We start from the raw sequence: 13,327 nt of genomic DNA, 5'->3' as shown, positions 1-13,327 counted from the left end.
AATAACATGTTCATTATTTGAAAGGTATCGTTCACCCAAAAATGAAAATTGTCCTTTACTCATCCTAATATCATTCCAAACTCATGAGACTTTGGGTTCTGGAAGAATCTTCGGAGCACAAATCAAGATATTTTTTTTCATATTCTCATCATTTTTGTCAAAAAAAGTCTTTGCAACCAATATTGTCATGCTTCAAAAAATAAAAAAAGCATTGTAAAAATAACCCATTTGAATCGATCGTTTTAATCTAAGCTGGAGTGAAGACAAACCACATTGGTTCTTAAGTATCTACTGTAGTGAGCATGTTTGTGCTTCAAATTATATGTTGATCTTTGGAGTTTAAATGTGAATTAAAAAACCTAAATTTAAAAACCTTTTCATCATGTAATGGGATTGTGTCTCTTCAGAAAAATCTGATTAAACTGCTTGATTCATATGGATTCATTTAATGAAGCTTTTGTGTATATATTAACAATTTAATGTGAGGAATTTTTTCAGCTCTTTAAAACATCAGCTCAGCTTAATTGTTTTTGATAGACCTTTAAAGGTGCCTTGTCTGCCAGATCCAACAGCTGTGATTATGAATACCCACAATTCCTATACAATACAGTTGACAAAAAGCAATGTGTGAAATAAGTATGTGTGAATTTGTAGAATTCATAAATCAGTTAGTGAAAAGTACCCAAATGACCTGCGACTAACACCTGAAGTGTGTGTCCAGTGGACATCTAACTATACACGGGGCCCTGGAGACGATTAAAAACTGGTGGGGAAGAAGCAACACTGGCGCCAATAGTCACAACAATGCCAACGTTATGGCTGAATTGCATTCATATCACACGCATACATTGTGACAATAAAAAAAGTATGTTCTATAAAGTAAGTCTTTCATCAAATGTAGTACCTATTATGAATATATGATTTTGGAAGCAGCAGTAGTATTTTGATTTGATGGCAAAGCTATAAGCCAATTTCAAAGTCGTCACATGTTTCATGAGTTCGTTAGCAGTGCACCGCTAATCAATCACACATCACATGGGCGTGTGTGTCATGCTTACCCAGCGTCTGGAGGCAGTAGCACCTCAATGCAGTACACGAGATCCGGGGGGCGGAGTTGGATCCAGATATAAGGGGTGGAGATTGGTAGGTTTAGGGGTGGGTTTAGGGATTAAGGGGTGGAGATGGGTAGGTTTAGGGGTAGGTTTAGGGGTCAGGGGGTGGAGATGGGTAGGTTTAGGGGTAGGTTTAGGGATCAGGGGGTGGAGATGGGTAGGTTTAGGGATAGGTTTAGGGGTCAGGGGGTGGAGATGGGTAGGTTTAGGGGTAGGTTTAGGGATTAAGGGGTGGAGATGGGTAGGTTTAGGGGTAGGTTTAGGGGTCAGGGGGTGGAGATGGGTAGGTTTAGGGGTAGGTTTAGGGATCAGGGGGTGGAGATGGGTAGGTTTAGGGGTCAGGGGGTGGAGATGGGTAGGTTTAGGGGTCAGGGGGTGGAGATGGGTAGGTTTAGTGGTAGGTTTAGGGGTCAGGGGGTGGAGATGGGTAGGTTTAGGGGTCAGGGGGTGGAGATGGGTAGGTTTAGGGATCAGGGGGTGGAGATGGGTAGGTTTAGGGGTGGGTTTAGGGATCAGGGGGTGGAGATGGGTAGGTTTAGGGGTGGTTATTCTTTCGTGCCAGGCTAAAATGTGTTAATCAGCAGAAATCTTTTTAATGCAATGAAATACAATATAACAGTGATTGTGAGGCTATAAATAAATTCTTCAGAAGCCTGATGTATCATTTTAACATAATTTTTCAAATTATGACAAAGTGAACCTAATCTGCTTCAGTCCAGTTGTAAATCTTGAGTTGAAGTTTTTTACGTTCTAAAACCTTCACAGCAATAAGGAACATGTACAATGAACTGAAGGGGGATGTTTTTATAATGATAATAAAAGGCCTTTACTTGCTAATTTTTATTTTATTTTAATTAGGCCTTAGTAATTCACATATCAAATATGAGACATTAGAGCAGGGATAGGAGTCCTGGAGTGCCGCTGTCCTGCAGAGTTTTGCTCCAACCCTGAAGAAAAAGCTCACCGGCCGTAGCCTTCGGCTGTGTCTGAAGTCACCCCTATACCCTTAATAGGGCACTGTTTGAGGGGACATCCATTTGTAATGGTGTCCGAAACCATAATGGATGTTATCGAGTGCACTCATTCAATCCCACAATGCACCACAATAATGAGTGTACAACCGATGTAAGCTCAACATCTAGAAAATACCTATAATGCACTCTGATGGTCACGGCGAATGAATTCCCGCATCTCGCCAGAAGATGGCGCCCGCAGCTGAATCATCTATCCATCCATTTTCCAAATCGCTGGTCCAATGTGGCTACAGTGTAAAATTATATGTGTATTAATTGCTTTTTAAGTGATTATTCAATCGTTTATTTGAGGTTTATACATAAGCTGCGTTCCATTCGACAGGGTCCCTACGCAGTGTTCACTGCTTCCTACTCCCTGACTACAGGAACGGCATATCCGTTGAAGTGGACTTCGCTGACAATAATCACTCATTTGTAACGCATGCAACGTCATCAAATAAAGTTGGACAGATGTGCAATAAAGACGCGCAGATTATGATATAAATATTGTCATTTATTTTACTTTATAATTGATCATATCATTATCATAGTATACAGATCCAAAACAAACATTATGTATCTAATAATTATATTTAAAACATGTTAATTACATACACTACTTGTACATTTCATTGCAGCTATTAATTGACTATTAATAGATTTTAAATAAAAAAATGACGGAGCCTCAGCTGCTTCTCAACTCTTTTACTTTGCTTACATAACTATTCACACAATAGAATGTGCAAATGTAAAGTTAAACGCCATAACCATTCATAAATATTCTAGTTTGTTAGTTCAGACGCGATGCGCAGTGACAGTTGTGTGATATTCGCTCTCCACTTCCTGAAGTGATGCACCGACGTTCCCTGTGCCCTTCGAACTGAACATGTTCGCTCCCTTCGGATTGGAATCTCACATAAGATGGAGGAATACCCTGTGAGGTCCACTTCTTAGTCCACTTCACAGTCCACTTCACAGTCCACTTCTTAGTCCACTTCACAGTCCACTTCACAGTCCACTTACGGTCGAATTGAACACACCTATAGTTTCCATGACAGAGTTCAAGATAAACATTTTCAATGCTATTTAGCAAACTAGCAGCTCTAGTAGTAAATACAAACTATGCAAAAGCAGGAACCCTTCCGGTGCTCTCAGTGTGTCCGAGTTCACTGTGAACTATATTAGTGGACTAATGTAGGGAACAGTGAATGATTTCAAACACAGCCTTAGTGATCCTGGAGACACTGATTAGCCTGTTCATGTGTGTTTGATCAGGCTTGGAGTTAAACTCTACAGGACAGTGGCGCTCCAGGACTGGTGTTGTCTATCCCTGTATTAGAGGAATAAGAAGCCTTCAGTGATCCCTACATACAGTGATCAGTTAGAAGCCTTCAGTGATCCCTACATACAGTGATCAGTTAGAAACCTTCAGTGATCCCTACATACAGTGATCAGTTAGAAGCCTTCAGTGATCCCTACATACAGTGATCAGTTAGAAGCCTTCAGTGATCCCTACATACAGTGATCAGTTAGAAACCTTCAGTGATCCCTACATACAGTGATCAGTTAGAAACCTTCAGTGATCCCTACATACAGTGATCAGTTAGAAGCCTTCAGTGATCCCTACATACAGTGATCAGTTAGAAGCCTTCAGTGATCCCTACATACAGTGATCAGTTAGAAGCCTTCAGTGATCCCTACATACAGTGATCAGTTAGAAACAGTGATCCCTACATACAGTGATCAGTTAGAAACCTTCAGTGATCCCTACATACAGTGATCAGTTAGAAGCCTTCAGTGATCCCTACATACAGTGATCAGTTAGAAGCCTTCAGTGATCCCTACATACAGTGATCAGTTAGAAACCTTCAGTGATCCCTACATACAGTGATCAGTTAGAAACCTTCAGTGATCCCTACATACAGTGATCAGTTAGAAGCCTTCAGTGATCCCTACATACAGTGATCAGTTAGAAACCTTCAGTGATCCCTACATACAGTGATCAGTTAGAAGCCTTCAGTGATCCCTACATACAGTGATCAGTTAGAAACCTTCAGTGATCCCTACATACAGTGATCAGTTAGAAGCCTTCAGTGATCCCTACATACAGTGATCAGTTAGAAACCTTCAGTGATCCCTACATACAGTGATCAGTTAGAAGCCTTCAGTGATCCCTACATACAGTGATCAGTTAGAAGCCTTCAGTGATCCCTACATACAGTGATCAGTTAGAAGCCTTCAGTGATCCCTACATACAGTGATCAGTTAGAAACCTTCAGTGATCCCTACATACAGTGATCAGTAAGAAACCTTCAGTGATCCCTACATACAGTGATCAGTTAGAAGCCTTCAGTGATCCCTACATACAGTGATCAGTTAGAAACCTTCAGTGATCCCTACATACAGTGATCAGTTAGAAACCTTCAGTGATCCCTACATACAGTGATCAGTTAGAAACCTTCAGTGATCCCTACATACAGTGATCAGTTAGAAGCCTTCAGTGATCCCTACATACAGTGATCAGTTAGAAACCTTCAGTGATCCCTACATACAGTGATCAGTTAGAAGCCTTTGGTTTTGAGGACTGGAGAGTGAATGTGTGAAACTCCACAGGCGGTTCTGTAACCTGTTAAGCTCTCCGCAGGTTCCTCCACTCAGACTGTTCTCTGAGGACCAATGCTCTGGTTAGTTTACAGTGCTTTCATATGCTAGTGCGTCAAACTTTTCTTTTAGATTATGCTCTTACAAAATCTCAATGAAAAAATCCAGAGTTCAGCAGTGATATTGCCTGTAATGTAGATGACATTCAATTTCACATTCTTTATAGAAACTTTGTATAGTTTCTTGTAATACTGCACATGGTTGAATATTTGTTAAATATTGCAGTATGGTAGGATTCTTTTGACATTGCCTATGAGCAAAAACGATCAGATATCGGCATGAATTCAACTGATCCTATTTATTTTCTTGATGCATGTTTCTGGCCTTATGAATGATTCATCCATGCATTTCTTTATAATTATTTTGACCTTGTAATATTTAGTCAAAATGTCAACTTGCTCTCTGCTGACGTATGGAATATGGAGTCGAGCCAGTCACATTCAGATATGCAACTCACTTTTCCTTACCCAACCTAAGGAGAAAATCAAGTCTCTCACTCATTTTTTTTGTTTCTGGCTCAGAGACGTTTCACTCAGTGATGTCAAAACAGTAGTTAGGTTGTTTGCAACTTCCTTTTATGCCAACTTTTTGTTTTGTCCAATAGCAAAGACACCTTTTCTCAAATACTGTGTCTCCATTGTCCAAAAAAAAACAATAGTTTATTGTCCATTCGGGATTTTAAAATGTGATAGCGTCCTCAGTACCCGCACGCACATTTACTGCTGTTTGTGAAGACGACATTAAGTTTTGTTTGAGTTGTTTCAAATAAAGTTTACCTGTAATATGTGTATCTGACGGTTCTGAGACATTTATAGGCAAGGTTTAAGTAGTCAACACTTTTGAATAGTGTTTTTTTTTTTTCAGGAAATAAACTGTTAGGGAAACTGGTATCACTTTACTTTACTAATATTTCAATAATTCAACATCACATTCGCATGTTCGTGGTTTTCTGGTCACATGACATGCAGGTAAACGGATGAAATATTGAATCTTTGTTTAGTATGTTTTATTTTATTGTTTTTATTTTAAAAATTGTATAAAGGGCTGCATGTATTATCACCATTTTTATTACATTGTTTTAACTAATTATAAAAATGAAGATATCAATGACAGTTGTAATTTACAACAATAATATATTTATATTACACTGCAAGTTACAATACTAATACTTATGTCCAAAATTCTTCAGTTTCAAACGTGCAAATCTTTGAGCTTTACAATAATGTTCCATTAGTAAACATTAGTTAATGCACTGACTAACATTATCAATGAGAAATACATTTGTTCATTGTAAGTTCATGTTAGCTAAGGTCTATTGAATAATATTAACAAGTACAACTTTTTATTTTAATGTGTTAGTAAACAAAAACAAAAAATTAGTTTTACATTTTTTACTTAATTCTTTCTTTTGCAAGGTTTAGATTGCAACATATTTATTAGACAGACACATATAACAAGCATATATTTTAGATCAATTTCACATATGGAATTATGTAAAATCTACTTCAGTAAAGAAAATAAGAAACTAATATGGCCGGTTACAGTTTGAGTAATTTCGACTTATTTGATGTTTACTTTGCAATACTCTTTTTCAAGAACATTTACTTAATATAAAGCTGAATTTAGCCATGCTTTTAAAGTTTATGCTTTACTTAGAGTCAATAATCCAGTAGATATTGTGTAGACAACATGATGGGAACACCAGAATCAGAAACTTAAGTAGGTTTTATTTCATTTTATATTGTTGATATTTACGCTTTAATTTTAACAAGCTTAAATTGAGCACTAATATAGAATTTAAATTTAAATTCTTGCCTGAACTAAATTATTTAGGTAGAAATTACATTTAGTTTTTTTCCCTGTAGTATTTACTTCACCACAGAATAATTTTTATCAGTGCATGAACTAAGATTAATAAATGCTTTAGATGTATTTTTCATTGTAAGTTCATGTAAACTAATGTTAACAAATGGAGCCTTATAAAGTGTTCCAGTTCAGTCCCATGCTGTGAAAACCACCAGCACTTGTGACGGCGAGTTCAGACCTTGCTATTGGTCAGAACGAGGGACTGTTGTTGGTGGTCCAAAATCAATACGTTTGGTGATTATCTGGATTTAATGTCTCTATTTGTTTCACTAAAACAAAAATAACCTCAGTTATTATCTGAGCTCAATCACTCCTCAGAGTAACAAAATCAATTTCAATCTAGATGAATAAACGTTTCACCATATCAAGGCCCTTTTGTGATATTTTGTAGCAGATGCGGAGCATAACCAGTAGAGGTCAGACTGACTCCTTCAGGCTTCTTCAGAGATCTTGGAGGTTTTCTGAGGACAGTCCACTGAACCATTAAAGCTGTGTTTTACTTGTCTAATCATGCCATCAACCACGTCTCGGTGGACTCAAAAAGCGTTCTTATATTATAGAAATAAGTGAACTAGCTTTAGCTTCTATTCAATGACCTTCCATGATTTGAAGACGGGGTCACCATGATGGAGAGTTTCCATGACACACACCAGTTGGGTGGTTTTATAGGACACCAACTGGTCCAGTCCATCAGACTGACTAATCCAGCGCCTCAGGCTTTGACACCTGGTTTTGTGCTCTGGGACAAAAGTCTTATTGTTTCCTCTAGAGAACCTCTGTTTGTTTAAAACAGATGTACATGATTTCAGCCCTTGGGCTTCGTTGATTTCCAGTTTGAACCAAAATTCCTTCATCGACACCCGAATACACCCCAGACTTGTTTGGCATGTGGTGGTTGAATTGGTCACACTTTACTATAAGGTTCATTAATTAACATTAGTTAACTACCTAAGTTAACACGAACTAAGAAGGGACTATATTTCAGCATTTATTAGTTAATATTAATTTCAACATTTACTAATAGGTTATTAATATCAAAGGTTGTATTTGTTAACATTAGTTAATGCACTGTGAACTAACATGAACAAACAATGAACAGCTGGATTTTTATTAACTAACATTAACAAAGATTAATAAATAGCCTACAAATGTATTGCTCATTGTTAGTTCATGTTAGTTAATACATTAACTAATGTTAACTAATGAACCTTGTGAAGTGTTACCATTGAATTTGTAAAAATGAAGCACTTTTGCATATGCATACTTTGTCATTCAATTACATTATGTACAAGATATTCACACAATTGCAAAATGTGATGAACATGTTACACAATATTTATTTCACATTAAACACGATTAACTAAATTTGACAAAAATAACAAAGTAAGTGAAAACAGAAATTGTCCAATGAGAAGTATCCAGTAGATTAACTTAATTTACTCTAATTTAGTTTTACTCAACATGTGATTTGAGAGTGAGCATCAACAAGTAAAGCCCAACATTTGGACAGCAAGATTCTCGTGACTTTAAATCTCTTTAAACCTCCCATGTGGTTACTCCAATCTGGTCCATCAGTATTCACTCACTTATGGAGATGAATTATTCATGATCATGCTTATTAATGATGGCAAGCATCTGTGCTCCCCTGTGCCCTCCCTCACACTGCGAGCCAAACAAGCGCTCAGATTAGAGATTGAGCTTTGAGCTTCATCCTCATTTAACAAGGGCCTGGATATGGATTCATCAAAGCGTGAAATAAGGAAACTAAACCTTTTCCTGTTTGATCTCCATGTGGTCGGGGACCGGATCTTTGTACGGAAATCTGTGACCTGGCATATGACCTTTGGCCTGTTCAGTAATATCTAATATTTCCATGTGATTTCTCTAAATTGTTCATTCATGACCTGCACTTGTATTATCTTTCCCACCGTTCACTTCCAAACCATGCAACAGAGACACAGCTATGCAAACGATGTTAATATTTGTGTTAAATGTGCAAGATAAAATGGAAATTTATAGAGGTTTAATGACAGTATTCAAATATAATATTAAGGATAATGCATATCATATATATTATAATGTATTGAGGAAAATATTTGCACCCCATGATGCCCGATAATAACACAAAAAACAATTATCAGCAAAAAATTGTTTTAGAAAAGACAGCAAATTCAGTAATTTTGGGCCTCAATAAACAGAAAAAAAGTCCCACAAAAGAGTTTAAGCTTCATGAGGTGAGTCCTAGGGTGCTCTTCCAGCAGTATTGAAATTTAAATTCATATGTTAACTATTTATATTTGTCTACAAAACTAACTTCAAGCATTTAAGCGTACGTTTTTAGATCAAGCCATTTTTCACTGTGTGAAGCCTGACACATGAAATGAGTTTTTTGGAACGGTTTAGTTAACCTTTAGAAAAAATAAATATTTTAAAAGAAATATATGGATATTATGATATAGGAAAATATAGAGCTCATACTTGAGAGGGAAAACAATCTTCATTTTATTCAGAGGCCCAAATTGAGCAGAAATGTGTTGCAGTTGCTGATATTTATATGGTACTTATAATGTATCAATGTGATCTTTAGAACAGTATATTAGACTAATTGCATAAAATGCATATAAATATCAGTCACTTTCAATCTCCCAATTTAAATGCTTTGTTTTATGATCAAAGTAGTTTTTATTGAGGGAGGAAAATAATGCAATTATTGAGAAATGTACAAATTAACGTTCCTCAAAAGCCTGATGGATCATATTTGAGACACATTTTAACATGATTTTTATAAAAAGTGATGTATGGATAATTAAGTAAACTTAAGTGTCCATCTTAAATCATTACAAACAATTTTAAATGTATTCTTGTGTTTACTTTATAAAATTCAAGATTTCATAGTTTTAGAATTATGTTAAAAGCACTTGCTAAAAAAAAGTATCAACTATCAATGAGATGACAGAATGCATGTAGAAGATTGTGTACTACAGGTTTTTTAGTTTTGATCATGTTGATCATTTAGAGGCCTTAGAAATTTGTGTATCAAAATTTTAGGGTTACTGCCATAAGAAATATCAATTCAGCCAAGTGCGTTTAATCTTTTTGCTGGTACTGCAGTATATGCATCTACTATTTGATTTTTGGCATCAGCTAATCCAGCCCTCCTCTCTTTTTGCCTGCTCATAAAATATATTTTTGTGTTTCAATTCAATTCAATTCAATTGAAAATCTAGTTTCAATGAAATCGTTTCATGAAATCTAAACTGTGATTTATTCAGATATTTCTTCCATCTCTCTCTCTCTCTCTCTCTCTCTCTCTCTCTCTCTCTCTCTCTCTCCCCTTTGGGAATCCTTCTTGCATAAACACTGCATGAGCAATGAACCAGCTCACACCAATCTGAACGTGAGAATTGAATGAGAATAACTGACATCAGGGGGTGTAACACATACACACACAAAGACCCTGCACACACTTCAGAGGTATATGTGGGTGTGATGACCAGGTCTCTATGCTGGCTATTTTATTGATCGGGGGAAGACAAAGGGAGAATGTCCCATCAGCTCATGCATACATAATCTAGTCTTCCACCTTTCTGTCCTACACTCACACTTAGAGGACTGCAGCGAAAAGGAGAAACCGTCCTTCATCACAAATAACAGTTCGGTTACGTGAACATTTGCCATACTGACTCTGATCGTGCTGCTTGTTTGGAAGGAATAGATCCTGTTTCTCTGTCATTCTAAAGACCGTATCTCCAGACCCTGTTTACTCTTCAGCACATGAGAAATTGCTTTTCCTTGCGAAAGCAGTGGGAGTCACATTTTCGAGGGTTTGGAACACAGTCAAGAAATATCCCTAAATTAAACTGCAAAGAACAGACATATTGTTTGATGTACTCTATTGTCAACTGTAAGATTTCAGTCACATTGTAATAGAATTAACAACTAAATGTGTGAAGCATGAAAGCCATATTTGGATTAATAATAAAAAAAATGACTGCAGATGCTTTTATTTCAAAAGGGAAATACTCCATTGATCATTAACTAACCTCAAAAACTGATTTAAAAGAAGAAAGAATTGTACATACTCTTGATTTTGTTTATCTATGAATAGTTAACCCAAAGAAGAAATTACATATTAGTTGTGGATTTCTAACTGTTTGCTGTATACTACGTAACCTTACAACTTAATCTTTAGGCACATTTCATTTAAATGGTTTATAAGTGCCTTGTTACAATTAGGACGTCCAGGTTAACTGGGTTACTGACTATTTCTTCAAGTTTGTGTTCTCGAGCCGCCAAGCAACGTTGTCGTGCAGATGAAAGGCCGGAACGCATTAAACGTTTTTTGTTTTCAGGTTAAACGGTGTCATGTTAGCAGCCCCTAAGTTAATAACTAATGATTTTTGCAAACGGAAGTGAATCAATCAAAAGCTTACTTTAGCTGGACAATAACTTTATTCTAGAGCTGCTGTAAAGCCAAAACAATCTCTGTTCCATTAATTTCCCATTATCACTGTAAAGCTGCTTTGAAACAATCTGTATTGTTAAAAGTGCTATATAAATGAAGGTTACTTGACTTGAAGGTGACTTGACTGACACGTTTGACCCAGGGTTGAGCAGAGGAAGCCTCAATGGAACCGGCAAAATGGGAAGTTCTGACAGCTGATGATGAGCCACAGCGGAGCCTTAGGAATTGCAGACCAGGACGGAGCCAGCGAAGCTGGATACCAATGAGGAACCAGAGGCCTGAAGAACCAGGGTGACGGCACTGAGCTGGGGGGCCAAGGTGGAGCCGGAGGATCCCAGGGGAAGTTGGAAGCTTAGAAAAAGTGAGGCAGAGCCGGTGGGAGTGAAGACAACAGTGGAGCCGAAGGAGTGGAGGGAATAGGTGCAGCTGCAGACCCGGAAGTCCACAGCAGAGCCAGAGGGAGGAGGAACCAGGGCAGAGATGGGAAGATGAGGGACCCCGGTGGAGCCGGAGGGATGACAGGACATGGTGGAGCCGATGAGTTGAAGTCGATGAGTTCATTAGTTTACGATCTGTCTAACAGCCCTGTCTAATACATTATTAGCTAGAACTGTTGTACTTCTATATAGAACGTAAACAGTAATGAAAAGGTATTAGCCCTATGCCGTGTGGTTGATGTCCAGTGTTGCTAGCTGAGCAGAAATACATAATCATGTTTTGCTTGGTCCCCTCAAAGTTGGATTTTCTCCTTATAGCGTAAAGGTTAAGAGGCCCATCTATCACTGTTTTCCATGTTCATAGAGTTAGTTTGAGCTAAATTAGTTCCTCCTAAAGGACTTCCTAGAACCAAAATCGTTCCTAGTTCCTGTGGTGCGAACATGCTAAAATCTGGGTACTTCCGCCAATAGTCTCTGTGAACTATGAAAAGGTTCCTCTGGTCCGAAAGCCCCTAATGCTGGAGCAGGAGGGCTGACAAGAGGCGGAGCCAGGGAAATGCGTACTATTGTGGGGACTAGTTCTGTAGTCCACAAGTCTATAAGCAATTCCTCTCCTACCAGTTCTGGGACGGACATGGCAGCAGACTCTGGCTCCATGAGGGACTCTGTGGCAATATCTCTCTCTGAGATAGACTATTCTGGAGGCTCTCGCTCCAGCTCAGGGTCAATGGTGGGCTTCGGCTTGGGGTTGTTGGCGGGCTCTCGCTCAGACTCAGGGTATGTTCTGGAGGCTGGCATTACCTCTAGACTTGGGGTGTTTTCTGGAGTATTTGACATGAAACGAGGGGAATGGGCATGATGATGATGGTGGTAGAGTAGACGTTCTCATAGACCTCCTATATTATAATTAAGGGGGATCTAGCCAGCCACAAAGCATACTCGATGTACTGGAGAAGAGAGCAACTGGAGTTCCCGATAGGCATGGACTGCAGGAGGTGGTTGTCGAGCCCTCATCTTTAGCATGTCCTTATTCCAGGGGAACTGATGGCACAGAACTAGTCCTCCAAAAAATCTGTGACCCCCTTGATATAGGAGAATAGTCAGGAACTCACCGCGCCATCAAGCTAGTCCAAATGAGGTGCATAGACAAAAAATTCCAAATAGTAAAACACATCAAGAGAGTCCACACACTACCAAAGAGAAAGTCATCAAATGAAAGATAAAAACAATATTTTACTGAAAAAAAGGGCAAACATTTCGGTCTCATGTGACCTTTGTCAATGACAAGCTTACAATAGGTGGACATCGGCTGCGGCTGGATGTAACCAATCGGCTGGGTTGCTGCGTGCAGGCGGGGAGGAGCTGAAAACGGAGACGTGAAGTCGGACACTTTCTGCTTCCCGTAGTGACCGTTTCACTGTGTTTGCATACTTAACCACAGCTGAAGTAAAATAAATGCAATATTTGCTAAATACACAGATGTTTCAGAGAAATTTCCATTCAATACTTTATGTACTGCTTAATACAGCATCTATTTGTTCAAGAATAAAGTTCAACATAAGCCTATACTATCAATGAAGTGGGGTCTACAATTTTATTTGGATAAACATGACACAATATAACATCGCGACTACATGAAAAGACATTTTATGGTTATAAAAAAACAAAAACAGATTTGTGAGCATTAGTGGAACTGAAGGTGTGAGAATAAACTCAGACCCACGTGATCGTTGTCATGCAATGGATCTGGCCAATCGTGGAACAGCTGTGTCG

The 13,327-nt window shown here is 38.2% G+C and overlaps 1 protein-coding gene across 1 annotated transcript in view; it reads left to right on the top strand.

Annotated features, from left to right (window-relative positions):
* Positions 1–13,327, top strand: part of tiam2a (TIAM Rac1 associated GEF 2a) — a 111,957-nt gene that overhangs the window by 2,366 nt on the left and 96,264 nt on the right. The window lies entirely within an intron of this gene.

Source organism: Leuciscus leuciscus (assembly GCF_965113295.1).
Source record: "Leuciscus leuciscus genome assembly, chromosome: 17".
NCBI lineage: Eukaryota > Metazoa > Chordata > Actinopteri > Cypriniformes > Leuciscidae > Leuciscus > Leuciscus leuciscus.
Note: the sequence above shows the minus strand (reverse complement) of the source record. Positions and strands in the feature narration are given on the sequence as shown.